The sequence below is a fragment of the Psammomys obesus genome, unplaced genomic scaffold, assembly GCF_907164565.1.
Source record: "Psammomys obesus unplaced genomic scaffold, mPsaObe1.curated_primary_1811, whole genome shotgun sequence".
NCBI classification, from domain to species: domain Eukaryota; kingdom Metazoa; phylum Chordata; class Mammalia; order Rodentia; family Muridae; genus Psammomys; species Psammomys obesus.
Genome location: NW_026596057.1, coordinates 18352693 through 18366863, shown reverse-complemented (window position 1 = coordinate 18366863; position 14171 = coordinate 18352693). Strand labels below are relative to the sequence as shown.

The window sequence follows — 14171 nt, the reverse complement described above, 5'->3', positions numbered from 1 at the left end:
AGCAAATGGATGGACCTAGAAGAGATCATCCTGAGTAAGGTAACCCAGAAGCAGAAAGACAGGCATGATATATATTCACTAATAAGTGGATATTAGCTGTATAATATAGGACAGCCATCTACAGACCTAAAGAAGCTAAACACTAAGGAGGACCCTAAGGGGGATGCTTAAATCTCATTCAGAATGGCAAACAGGATAAAACCCAGAAGCAGTGGAAGAGAGGAAACAGGATGGGAGTCTACTATAGAGGGTCCTCTGAAAGGATTCACCCAACAGGGGATCAAAGCAGATACACACAGCAATTCTTACACATTCTTTTGAAAACGAAGGTAGCAAAATGAAGTGTTGGGGTTGAAGAAAGAAATATGTTAATATGTAGAGTGGGTCTTTTTTTTCTCCGTGTATATTTTATGCATGTGTGTTCAAAAGTTCGCAGGCACGCAGATATAATGGTCTTACTCCCACGAGGTGTCTCACTGGTCCTGGGGCTGTCCATTTTTCAGCTCAGCTGGCAGCCAGAAAACCTCAGCAGTCCCCTACAACCCCAAGGTGTTTGCAGTGCCCAGTCCTTTCCAGTCTCCTGCGCGGGAGCAGCCACGGCGCCCAGCCGGAATGGCAAGATCCTGAAGCCCGGCTTCCACAAGGCTTGGCAGGAGTTCACGTGGGCACAAAGTTCAACCAACCAGGTCTGCAGACGTAAGGCCCGGTAGGAGAAAGCGGGCCCACTGCCCTCGTCCCGTGTCTGGTCCCATCAGGTCCATAGCGAGGTGTCCTACAGTTACATACCACACCAAGGTCCGAGCTGGAAGGGGCTTCGGCCTGGAAGAGCTCCTTGTGGCTGGTATCCATAAGAAAATGGCTGGCACAGTCGACATCTCTGTGGACCCAAGGAAGCCAAACAAATCCACTGAGTACAGGCCAATCTGCCGCAGCGCTCGAAGGAGCAGCGTTCGAAGCTCGTACTTTTCCTCGGGCAGCCTTGCGCTCCAAAGGGAGATAGTTCTGCTGAAGAGCTTCAACTGGCCACCCAGGTAACAGGACCTGTGATGCCAGGCTGGAATGTCTACAAAAGGAGAAGCTGGAGTCATCACAGAAGAAGAGAAGAACTGTCAAGGCTTTTGCCCAATCTTCTCATGGCCGAGGCCAATGCCCGGCTCTTTAGCATCTGAGCAAAAAGGGTGAAGGAAGCTGGAGAAAAGGATGTGGAAAAGAAGAAGCAATGAGCTGTTGGAATGTTGCAATAAATTTTCCATAAAGCAAAGCAAAACAAAACACCGTAAGCAACCCTCCTACCACTCAGGTCTAGGTGGTGTATGCTGCCTCACCTAGTTTGTTTGTTTTTTTTAATGTGGGTTCCGGGGATCTGAAGTCAGGTTGATCTGAGTTTAATCTGAATTTAAAATTATGAAATTTTAAGAAATCACACAGCAAATCATTTTGATTCATTAAATTCTTAAGAGCTAACTATTAACATAAATTAGTTCTTGGCCTCACATACTCTTTTCTCACTTTTCCCATAGAGTTACAGTAAGCTAACATTCACAATTTTGAAGTTTTGGTTTGTCTTGAGATAGTCGTGTTTAATTGCCCCGACTGGCCTCAAGCTCACCATGTAACCCAAGCTGGTCCTTAACTTGTGTTTCTGCCTCATCTCCAAGTGCTAAAATTACAAGCCTATACCACCAGCCCAGCTGCTGTTTTGGTATCTGACTTAAAAAAAATATTATCCCACAACTCAAGCTCTCAGATTGGTAATTAGTTTTTAATATGTGAAAATGATGTATTTGTCTGTTTAAACAAAGTCGATCATTTTATTCTTAAAGCATGTTTCTAATCAGCAACAAGTATTATTTCTATTAAGCTTGGAAGCTAAGGTTTTTGTTTTGATTTGTCTTTTAAGAATCTTCATGCCTTCAATCCCAGCACTTGGGGGAGGCAGAGGCAGGCAGACCTCAAAGCCAGCCTGATCAACTGAGTTCCAGGACAGCCAACGCTACACAGAGAAACGAAAGCAAAATCAAAAAAAGAGAGAGAGAATCCTCCTTCATTATTTATTACATACTTTTGGTGAAAACATCTACATTAGCTGTGCCTTTGGAGAAGCATAGAATTCGTTTTCATTGCCTGCAGTCACCTGCTGTGTGAGGAGGTGCCCCAGCCTAGTTCTCACTTTGTGAAGAAAGGTACCTACAGCATTGTAGTGCCTCTGAGCTTTGTCTGAGAATTCTCTGGTACTTTGCCAGATTGCTCCCTTCACCCTTGAGGATGGACTGGATGAAATGACTAAATTTAACGTATAGCATGTGGCCAAAGTCACTATATGCTTTTCTAGAGTAAATCATAAAAGATGATGTGACTCCCTCTAACTCCTTTGTCTCGGATGGGTCTCTCTAAGGGAAGCTGGATGTCATGCTGTGTGGAGACTCAAGCACGCCTAGTGAGGAAGGTGCATGCGGCAGGGACCCAGGGCCTCCTGTTAGCATCCATGAAACTTCCTGACTTACCCTGAGCCGGATAGCTTGTTTCTTGGCAACAAGTTCCAGTGTTGTTTAAAATCTTCTGCACTGCAACTGGAAGTAACCTGGACTTCAGTGGGCAAGTGGGCACTCCTCTCTTTAAGACATTTCAATCTGACTGACTCTACCAACTGGCTCTACATTTCCATTGTGCGGCACTGACCTGGACACTAAATACTGACCCTTGCCTTCTATACATCTTGCCATGCGGAGGTGTCAAAGGGTACTTTCTAGACAAATGCAGTGTCTTTTTTACGTGCAGCTGTAACCCTCTGACCAGATTTCAGCGCATGGGCTTACAACCACAGGATCAGACAGACTGCCATCAACATCTCCCAAAGCATCAGACTCTTTTCATGGAACATCCTCACTAGGCACCACTCATTGATGTGTGCACCAGGCAGCTTTTAAGATGGCGCCATCACTTCCCAGTAACATAGTCACAACCTTGAGTAACATAGTCCCCTTGAGCGTGGGCTTCCTAGCAACTTGCATCTAACAAACAAGTGTCAAATACGATGGGATTACCATTTGAGACGTGGTTACAAAAGACTCTGGCTTCCATCTTGCCCACCCCTTCTTGTTCTCCCACTAGTTCACATGATGAAAGCCAGCTGCCATAAGGTTTTTATGAGAAGGTCCAAGTAAGAGGGGGTGGAGTGAGCCTCCCTGCCAGCGGCTGGTAAGCAACTAAGGCCTCTCTCCAGTGGGCATCAGGAACTAACTCCTGCCAATAAACACTTGCCTGAACTTGGGAAAGGAGCCTCCCTGTTGAGCCTGGAAGTAATGACAGCTCCTGTCAGTATGTACGTTGCCACCTTGTGACTGACCTGGTGCCAGAGGACCCAGCTAAGTCATACCCAGTTCCTGACCTCCGACAAGGTGAGATAATAATGTTTATTGTTTGAGCTATTAAGTTGGGGGATAATTTCTTATATAGAATAGATAAGTAATACAAGGTAGAAAATTAGCTGTGAGAATACATGACAGTCAAATATTTGTTGGCATGGCCGGCACTGTCAAATAAGACTTGGACAGGGCCTAATAACATCAAATTTATCCTAACATAATTTCCCGCTAGGATATTGTCTCCTTGATTCATCTTTGTTCTATTCATAATTTGTAGGAAATAGGCATGGAAATATAAATACATTGACAGTCTCAAATTATTATCTTAATTAAATAAAATTATATCTGGCTTTTACATGGCCCAGGATCTGTGGCTGTTAACTTGTTAATCTATTAACGTGTTACACTTAAGTATATATGGGAAGGTAAATTGGAAGGCTCTTTGCTCAAACTATTTGTTTTAAATGCCTCATGTAAAGAATGGAAAAATGGAGTTTTGATTTTTCTGCAATCAGCATTTCTCCAGAGAAAGCCCATGGAAGGCCTGTATTAGGGATATATATATATATATATTCAATTTTCATTGTCAAGTTGGTTTAAGAAAAGCTAGGTGAAATTAAACTAAAAAAAAAAAACTTTTTTGACACGGAATCCCTAAACCCTTATTACATTAATTATAAATTTCCAAAAAAATAAAAAAAGAAGAAGAAAGAGTATGATCTATGATCTGTGTTGTTTGTTGTTTATTGAGTTAAAGGATAGTGCTCTCCATGGACAACCTTATGGCTGTTTGTTAAACCTGTTGAAAATGAACGGTCATGCTAAATGACATCTCAAAGCTGCTGTCGGTTTTCATCTGTTAGATTTTTCTAGCAGAAGATCAAATGCCTGTCCAAAGCTTTCTTCTTTCATGGAATAGGAGCTGTACTAACCTAAGCAGGTTTAGTATTTCTCACCAGTGGTAAATTTATCTTTAGTCACAAGTGATAGAGGCAACATCACTAGCAATACTTTGCTCTTATAATAGAGCTCATAAATTGCTACAGTAAGATCGGTTTCAAGGTTAGCTATGTTCCAGACACTATTTTGGTGTAATATAAACAGAGGAGGTTGTAACAACCACTGTTTAATATCTATGTAGCGTGTAGATGTGGAATGAATTATACTACAATACATGCATGACTGCAATGGTTCATTCAACAATCACACAATCAGGTTCAATTCAGATGAAAGAATGAACATACTCTAATCTCATAATCCATTGTCTCTATTCAATGATAAATTTTCACTACTGACTATTAGGACAATAGCATATTTTCATGGCACGACAAATTAAAATGAGTCTAACAGGGTAATACAATGTTATTTTTAAAATTTCAATTTTAATTAAAAAAATTTGGTAGAAGCCTCTATAACTACAATAAAAACACAGTGAATAAATATGTAACACCAACTAGAAAGAGCATTTAAATTGCCTTTTGCCCTTAATAAATTGCCTTTTGCCTCGAAACCCATGTATGTTTTGCCCAATAAGCTTGAATGTATGTAAGGCCATCTGAGTTTTTAAAATTAAACACTAATTAAATTAGGAGGGAGAAGTCTGAACTTTAAAAAATTATGCCACGGAGTTTTCTGACTAAAACATTTTTAGCTGACTTTCTTTCATTGTTGTTGTTTTTTGGTTTTGTTTGTTTTGTTTTTTTTGTTTGTTTGTTTGTTTGTTTGTTTTACTTTTTTTTATTTTATTTTTCTTTTTAGTTACATTTTGTTAACTCTGTGTCCCAGCTGTATCCCGCTCCCTCATTCCCTCCCCAACCCCACACACCCTCCCTGGTCTCCTCCCTGCCCCTTTCCAAGTCCACTGATAGGGGAGGACCTCCTCCCCTTTCATTTGACCCTGTTTTATCAGGTATCTTTAGGGCTGGCTGCAAAGTCTTCCTCTGTAGCCTAACAGTACTGCTCCTCCCCTGGGGGGGGGGGGGGATCAAACAGCCTACCCTTGAGATCCTGTTAGAAATAGTCCGTGTTCCCTTTACTTTGGAAAACTACTTGGTTACTGAGCTACCACGGGCCACATCCGAGCAGAAGTTCTAGGTTATATCCATAGATGGTCCTTGGTTGAGTGTCAGTCTCAGAAAAGACCCTGTGCCCGGATATATTTGGTCCTTGTACAGCTCCTATCCTTTCCATATCATACTAACTTCCCTTCTTTCATATGATTCCCTGTGTTTTGTTTTTGTTTGGTTTGATTTGGTTGACTTTCACAGTTTTGTTTTTGTTTTTTTTTTTAGTGTTTTTTTTTGTTTGTTTTTGTTTTTGTTTTTGTTTTTTAATTCTTGCCTGTGTTGGCTAGTTTCATGTCAACCTGACATGAAAAATCAGTTAAAGCTAAATCAGTTTAAAGAGGGATTTTAGCTAAGCTAAAATCAGTTTAGAAGAGGGAACCCCAATTAAGAAAATGCCCTCTCTAGACTGGCCTTTAAACAAATCTGCGGTACATTTTTTGATTGTTAACTGATGGGGGCAGGCCCAACTCACTGTGGATGGCACCAACCTGGTCCTGAGGTATATAGGAAAGGAGATTAAGCAAGACATGAAGACAAGCCAGTAAGCAGCATTTCTCCATTGTCTGTCTCCCCGTCCATTCCAGCCTCCAGATTCCTTCCTGGCTTGAGTTTCTGCCCTAACTTCCTTCAGTGATGGACTATGTCAGAAGTTAAGTCCTTTCCTCCCAAGTTGCTTTTGGTCATGGTGTTTTATCCCAGCAGTGAAAACCCTAACTAAGATAATGCCAAATGCTCATCAAATTGTTGCTGTTTTATTTCCAGGGGCCTGCTGCCTCTATGTTAAGCTTTTAATATGTGTTTTATCTTATGATGTTTTTTTAAACTGGTGCAGTTATTTGGGGGAGCAGCAAAAAGACTGTGAAATGGGTCCTTTGTTCTTAATGCACAGAGATCATAAAAACATTCATATTTTGGAGTTAGATGTATTTGCATTCGTGTTCTATCCATATCTATTTTGCTCTGGACTTGTCACCACTTTACCAGATTGAGGTGACTATGAATTAATGCTGGGGGAATGACACTATAAACCTTAGAAACAGTAAATACAGTGCATGTATTTGATGAAGTCCTAGAAATCTTATCAAGTTAAAGAAAATAGTGAATGGTGAAATGTGTCTTCCTAAGCACTTGGTAAATATGTCTTGAAAAAAGGAGGAAGGAAGGCCTTTCTGGTGACTGATCATTTCTCTAAAATTTGCATAAATAACACAGTGAGTCTTAAAGACACCCTTCCTGGGGTCTAGGGAAACATTCACCTTTTAATCCTCACTGATTTTAAAGGAGGAGTAGGAAGTAGAAAGTGAGGAGGAGGAAGGTGAGAAGAAGGAGGGAGAGTTGAGAATAAGCAGATTTGGGGACTAGACAGCACAGAGAAGGTAATGAGGAAGGAAGGACCATGGGCGTATACTGTCCTGTAATTTAATTCAATACCCTCTTTCCTCTGTGACTGCTAGCTACAGAAGAAGTTGGAAATCCAAGGATGTATCTTCTTTGTCTTGGTCAAAATCTCCCACAAAAGCAAAAGGTTGGTACCCCAGAACTTGTCAGAGGAGAGGGAAAGAAGAAGGAAGCAGGGAAGAGGAACTGAAAAGAAAAGTATTAAAAAATAAAAAAATAAAAGTGAGCCTTTGAGTAAAGGGATGGAGGATGAGCAGAACAAAGGGACAGAAAAATGGTTGCTTTTTAAGTGGGAGCCAGAAACTTGAACTCTGTAAAACTTACTAACTACTACAAGCAGATGATTTGAGGGAAAATAGCATCAGTTCTTCGATTCAGTGAAACTAAGACTAAGAAAGCTTCACGGAGTTGTAAGTAGAGTTGGTGGTGATGGTGACAGCTCCAGAGAGTACTGGGATAGTTGAGATGGGGCTGACAGCCATGCCATTAAGTGAATCAGTGTACTGGTTAACTGGCTGCCAGCTTACATCAGCCAACTTGACGACAGCCTGCCACTCCTAGGCCACCACCAAATCTCATCCATTTCTCTGATGGCTCTGAAAGTCCTTGGCAAGCTGTAGCTTCTTTTCTTGTTGTTCCCACAGCTTCTGAGGTCCTTTCAGCCCTATTTAATACACAGCTACAAAAATTTTAAAGTGAGTTCTTTACCTCATAGTTTTCCTTATCTCCTCGGCCCTGGCTCCTTCCTTTGCAACATGCACTGTAAGCTGAGTAGATTTGTTTTCATGATAGTGATAAAGAAGGTAAGGCCCAAGGTCTCTTTCATAATAAGTTTCTTCCTGTTATAGAAGATATACACCCCCATCCCAAAATGTAGGTTATGTCAAAGATCAGAAAGGCTAGGAGATTGTTCATGGCCATTTAATAATGACTTAAAAGAAAATGGCAGAAGACATAAATTGACATAAACATTTTTGAAGGAACTGACCCTGGGGCTATAAAAAAGAACAGATATGAGAGAGCCTCATATATACAAAAAGAAAGACCAAGAAGTAGGAGAAAATAGCAAATATGCTTTGTATAAATTTAACAATATAACTCTCTAAAAGTATCTGTCTGAGACCACATTAGTCTTTACCACTGTGTGTGGCACCTAGAAGCAAACAGATGGTAGACACTTTAGCTTTACTAGCAAGCGATAGTAATGGTGAAGCAAGTAGAAAGGACTTGACTCTTTCCCTATGGTTCCAGCAAGACAAATCCAGACATTGGCTGGTTGTGTCAAAGTTACATTAAAACCAAGATCAAAGCCAAGTTCGGTGGCACACACCTATAATCCAAGCACTCAGGGAGGCAGAGGCAGGCAGATATCTGTGAGTTTGAGGCCAGCCTGGTCTACAAAGTGATTCCAGAACAGCCAAGGCTACACAGAGAAACCCTTCTCGGAAAAACAAACAATAACAAAACAAAAACAACAAAAAACCACCAAGGTTAAGGGTTTCCAAAGTCGGATGTACTGCTTTGCAGAGTTAATGCTTTGTCATTTGGAGATATTCAAGCTCACTCAACAGGCTTTCAAATATTACCTCCATTAGGTAGCTTCTCCTACCCTCACTAATCCAGGAGTTCTCATACTGGAAAAGTGTGTCACGTACCCATACAGGGATTATACCCAATCCCAGACAGTCTGACTCAACAGCTCTGCAGAGGCACCTGAGAACTTGCATCTTAAACAACTTTCTCCCTAGGGCTTGCTAGAATTTAGATCCCCCATGCTCCCCAGAAGTCCACGCTGAAGACTCAGGCCCAGCCTGTTACACACTAGGAGGTGCTGACACCTGTGAGAGGTGGAGCCTACTGGGAGGAAGTTAAATCAGTGAAGGAACGCTCTTGAAGGGTGTACTGAGACCCAGACCCTTTCTTTACCCACCCTGTCTGTTTTCAAGCATCATGAGTGAATATCCTTCTTCTGCCATGCATTCTTGCAATAATGTAGGACCCAAAGCATAGACCCAAGCCCTGTGCGCTGAACCTCTAAAACTATAGCAAAGAAAAACCTTTCCTCCCTTTAAGTTGATTATCTTCGGTATTTTGTCATAGTAAAGGAAAATACACTGTGAGAACTTTGGGGCTAAACAATTTTCTGTCAAAGACGCCTCAGAATCTTATTTCTGTCCTATAGCAATTGCAAAACATTTATCGTTAAAGGATGCAGCATAAATTACATGATTTATAAAGGTCAGTGTTGGAAGAGTCAGGATTTAAACCAGTGGTTCTCAACCTTCCCAATGCTATGACTCTTTAATACAGTTCTTCATGTTGTGGTGACCCCCAACCATAAAATTATTTTTGTTGCTACTTTATAACTAATATTTTGCTACTGCTATAAATCATAATGTAGTATCTTATAAGCGACCCCTAAAGGGATAGCCACCCACAAATTGAGAACTGCTCAAAGCACGTTAGAAAGGCCAGATCAGAGAGAAAAGGGAGGCCCTGTCTTTTTTTTTTTTTTTTTTAGTTACAACTAATTCACTTGTATCCCAGCTGTTGCCCCCTCCTTCATCTCCTCCCAACCCTACCCTTCCTCCCTCTTCTCCTCCCATGCCCCTCCCCAAGTCCACTGATAGTGGTGGTCCTCCTCTCCTTCCATCTGACCCTAGTTTATCAGGTCTCATCAGGACTGGCTGCTCTGTCTTTTAAGAGAGTACAACCTGAACCTTAACTGATGGCCTTTCACGTATGTTCCTTTCCACGCCCACAGCTTCGATTTTTCCTGCATCCGTTTGCCTTGCTCGGCTGGTTTTTGTGCCTTGCCTTAGGGAAAATATGTAGCAGTGAAAAGAAAAATACAGAAACTAGTCACGTTCTGTCTCTTTCACTTTCACGAGCCAGCTTATTAGAATAGAAAGAACGTGTTCCATGGAAATGAAGAACTAGGAGGCAGTATGAGCAAGAACAAATCTTCTCCAAAATTATTCTTCAGGCCAGGGGAAGTAGGCAGGGGAGGACATACTGACTGAAGAACTCCAAAAGAAATGTGGGCTCCCCAGCTGGTACCTTAACTCACCTGAAACACTATAACTTAGATACAGGAAAACCCTAGATTACTAAAAATTTCATAGATGAAGTTTTGAAATGCAAGTCAATCTGTTTGATAAGAGCTAACCTGAGTTGCAGATTTCACATCCTGGAAGCACACATAATGTGTACATGGATGAAGAGGAGGTTAGTCTTGTCAGCTTTATGAGCATCTCAGCAACAGGATGATGAAAATGGAACAAACAAAGTGAGACTGGACTTTGACACAGTAGAGAAATGTAACTTGAGCTCCAGAGCTCAAAGCCGCACATACCATGTGGTTAATGAGGTCAACCTGAATCCTACGTCGATTTCTAACACTCAACCCACACCACTTTTCTTGGTGTAAAAACCTGGTTTCTTGGCTTCTCCGCTGGGTCTCTAAGATCCCACCCTCAGATGGGCCCTTGGCTGAAGCTGAAGTTGACAGAAGATGGCTTTCTACCCACAGGCTTACCCTCTATAGACATCTGGGAAGATTTACCTGCTGTGCTGCAGTCACTTCGGTCAACTAACACCTACTCACATCCAGAGATGATAATCATAAGTTAGGCTGTGCAGCTCTGTAACCGGCGCCTCCCCTTTAGACTTTGGGTGACTTTTGTGGTGAGTCATCTCAGCGGGTCTTTTCTTCTTAACACATCCTTCTTCAAACAAGGATGTGTTATTTAATATCTTACAGGGTCGTCTCACAGCCATCACCTGGATAATTCTCCAAAACATCCCCAAAGTTTATCTGAAAGTTGTGTGGGGGAAAAAAAAAGTCTATATGGCCATCAGTTTGTTCTACAGGCCTACCTAAGCACAAGTATTTAACCTTTTACAACACAAAGCAGCATCCACACAAAAAAAGCTCTTGCACCCCCAAAGTACAAGAAACAAAAAGCACATGAGTAGTTTTACACCAAACTAAAGAGTGTCTTCTCAGCAGAGGAAAAAAGGAAATAGTTAACAGAGAGCTGAGATGACCTAGAAAGTCATGTATAGGATGAAGGTTATGTGATCATTCATCTTGATTGTCAGCATTAATGGATTTAGAATCACCATTGCAAATGTGTCTCTAGATATATATGGCTATGAGATTGTTTCCATAATTAGAAATCTACATATGAAGAGGGAAGATTTACTACAGATCTGGGTGGCACCTTTTAAGGGCTGGTGTCCCAGACTGAATAAGAAGGAGGCGCTGGAATGCATCACCCTCTGCTTGCTGACTGCAGGCATAATGTGACCAGCTGCCTCATGTTCCTGCTGCCGTTCCCTCCCCACCATGTACCTTCAAACTGTGAGCCAACATAAACCTTCCTTCTTTAAATTGTTTCAAGTGTTTAATAGCAGCAATAAAGAAAGTAACTAATACATGTTGACATTCAGAATACATAAAAAAATCTAAAAACCTCAACAGCAAGAGAGAAAGAAAGAAAGAAAGAAAAGAAGGGAGGGAGGGAGGAGGAAGGAAGAAAGGAAGGAAGGAAGGAAGGAAGGAAGGAAGGAAGGAAGGAAAGAAAGAAAGAAAGAAAGAAAGAAAGAAAGAAAGAAAGAAAGAAAGAAAGAAAGAAAGAAAGAAAGAAAGAAAAAAAAATAAACTCTTTCAAGGAGAATCCAAGATGGTGGCGACCAGTGTGCGCCATTTCTAAGGGGTAGAGGATTGGAGACTCTGAAACTGGTGAGTGGACAGGCAGCTAGATCCGGAGCTTTGGCTTTGGTGCTTCCTGGACTGGAGGGGACATCCCGGGAGTTGGTGTTGATTGGATCCTAGTCTCCGTGGCCAACTCCCAGGTCCAGGAAGATCGAACTGTGGGCCTGCCCTTCTGTATACTCCAGTGAGAGCAGGCTCCCAGATTCAGGGACCCTCTGCTCTAGCAGCCAGACATCGATACTCCCTGCTCTCCTGAAGGCAGCGTCAGGATTCCTGGGACAGCATCCCAGCATCCACGCCACGGTTCTGCTGGTCACCCTATGGAGACCTGGTGAACAGTAGAATTACAGGGATCCCGGATCCAAGATGGTGAAGCCCAGTTGTCTGAGTACTAGAATGCAGTGTCAGGCAGGACTGTAAGCCTCCGCCCAGCTCCCTTTTGAGGTACCCCATGGTTGCCACCATGCCCAGAGCCCTTTGGTACATCTCCATCTGTGCCTGCGCCTACACTGTGCCTGAGCCTGCACCCCACCCTTTGGGGCTCCTGAGCATCCCCCCTGCCCTGCCCTGCCCTTCCACGCACCTGCATGCATCCTCAACCTCACCTTTGCCTGAGCTGCGCCTGCACCCGTGCCTGCACCCCACCCTTCGAGACGCTCACATCCGCATTGACGGCACCCATTCTTGAGCCCCTAGAGCTCTCTTGTCTTCCTGAAGACTACTCCAGACTCCAAAGACAGGTGGATCCAGTCTTTGGTGCAGGTTCCAGGAACAAACAGCCAAGGCTACAGACAATCAGATGGCTAAAGGCAAGTGTAAGAACACAATCAACAAAAACCAGGCCTCATGGCTCCAACAGAAACCCAAAAAACAAAACAATGGATATTCTAGGACAGTTGAAACAAGGAAAATGACCTTAAATCTATGCTTATGCAGTTATTAGAGGCACATAAAGGGAAAACTGACAAATCTTTCAAGGAAATACAAGCAAATATAGCCAAATAAATAGAGGCTGTCATAGATAGACAGGAAACCACAATCAAACAGGTGAAGGAAATTAATAAAATTATTCAAGACATGAAAACAAAATTAGAATCAATAAAGAAAACACAAACTTAAAAAAAAAAAACCTGGAGAGTGAAAACTTAGAGAAGAGATCAGGAACCACAGAGGTGAGCATTACCAACAGAATATAAGAGATGGAGGAGAGAATCTCAAGCGTTGAAGATACAATTAAAGAAGTTGACACATCTCTCAAAGAAAACATAAAGACAGAAAAGGTCCTGGCACAAAACATCCAAGAAATGAAGGTCACCATGAAAAGACAAAACCTAAGGATAATAGGAATAGACAAAAAAGAAGATTCCAGGCTCCAAGGCCCAGAACATATTTTCAAGAAAATCATAGAAGAAATTTTCCCCAACTTACATATACAAGAGGCCTCCAGAACACCAAGTAGACTAGACCAGAAAAGAAATTCCCCCAACTACATAATAATCAAAACACTAAATTTACAGAACAATATAAGAGAAAAAGGCCAAGTAAAATGTAAAAGTAGACCTATCAGAATCACACCTGACTTCTCAACAAAGAATATGAAAGCCAGAAGGGTCTAAGTAGATGTCATGCCAACACTAAAATCTACAGACCTAAGCAAGCTAGGACCCTAGGGAGGATGCCTAATTTTCATTCAGAAGGGCAAGCAGGATAGACACCGGAAGCAGAAGAAGAGAGGGAACAGGATGGGAGCCTACTACAGATGTCCTCTGGAAGACTCCATCTAGAAGGAGATTGAAGCAGATGCAGAGACTCACAGCCAAACTTTGGGCAGATCACAGGAAGTCTTATGGAAGAAGGGAGGGATAGAAGGACCCAGGAGGGGACAGGATCTTCGCAAGGAGACCAACAGATAAATTTGGGCCCAGGGGGACTTCAGAGACTGATGCATCAACCAAGGACCAAGCATGGAGAGGTCCTAGACTCCCTGCTCAGATGTAGCCCATGGCTACAAATGGGTCTCCTAGTAAGAACAACAGGGGAAGTCTCTGACATGATCTCTGCTGCCTGCTCTTTGATCACTTTCCCCTGGCACGGTGACCTTACCAGGCCACAGAGGAAGAGGATCCAGGCAGTCCTGATGAGACTTGATAAGCTCTGGACAGATAGTCAGAAAGAAGGACTCCCCCTTTTCAAAGGACTAAAGAAGGGATAGGAGAGGAAGAGGGAGAGAGGGTGGGGAGAGTTGGCACAAAAGGAGATGAGGGAGGGAGCTACAATAGGGATACAAAGTGAATAAACTGTAAAAAAAAATAATAATAAAATAAAAATTTAAAAACTAATTAAAAATTGACATATACCTAAGTAAACATTTCTTAGAAGAATACATACAAAATGGACACCAATAATTTGAAAAGGGGAGAGGGCATTCAACATCACTAATCATCAAGAAAATGCAAACCAAAACCAGAATGCCACATCACCTCAGTCCAGTAAGAATGGCCACAGAAAGACTACAGCTAATTAGCATAGATAAGAAAGCAAAGAAAATGTAACCTTTGTATGGTGCTGATGGGAACGTAAATTAGCATAGCTGTGAGTGTTACCGTTCAGATGGAGAGATAT

General features: G+C 42.1%; 1 pseudogene; it reads left to right on the top strand.

The window, feature by feature from the left end:
- The first annotated feature begins 449 nt into the window (after window positions 1-449).
- On the top strand, window positions 450-1182 carry LOC129689279 (60S ribosomal protein L13-like; annotated as a pseudogene).
- Window positions 1183-14171: the final 12989 nt, after the last annotated feature.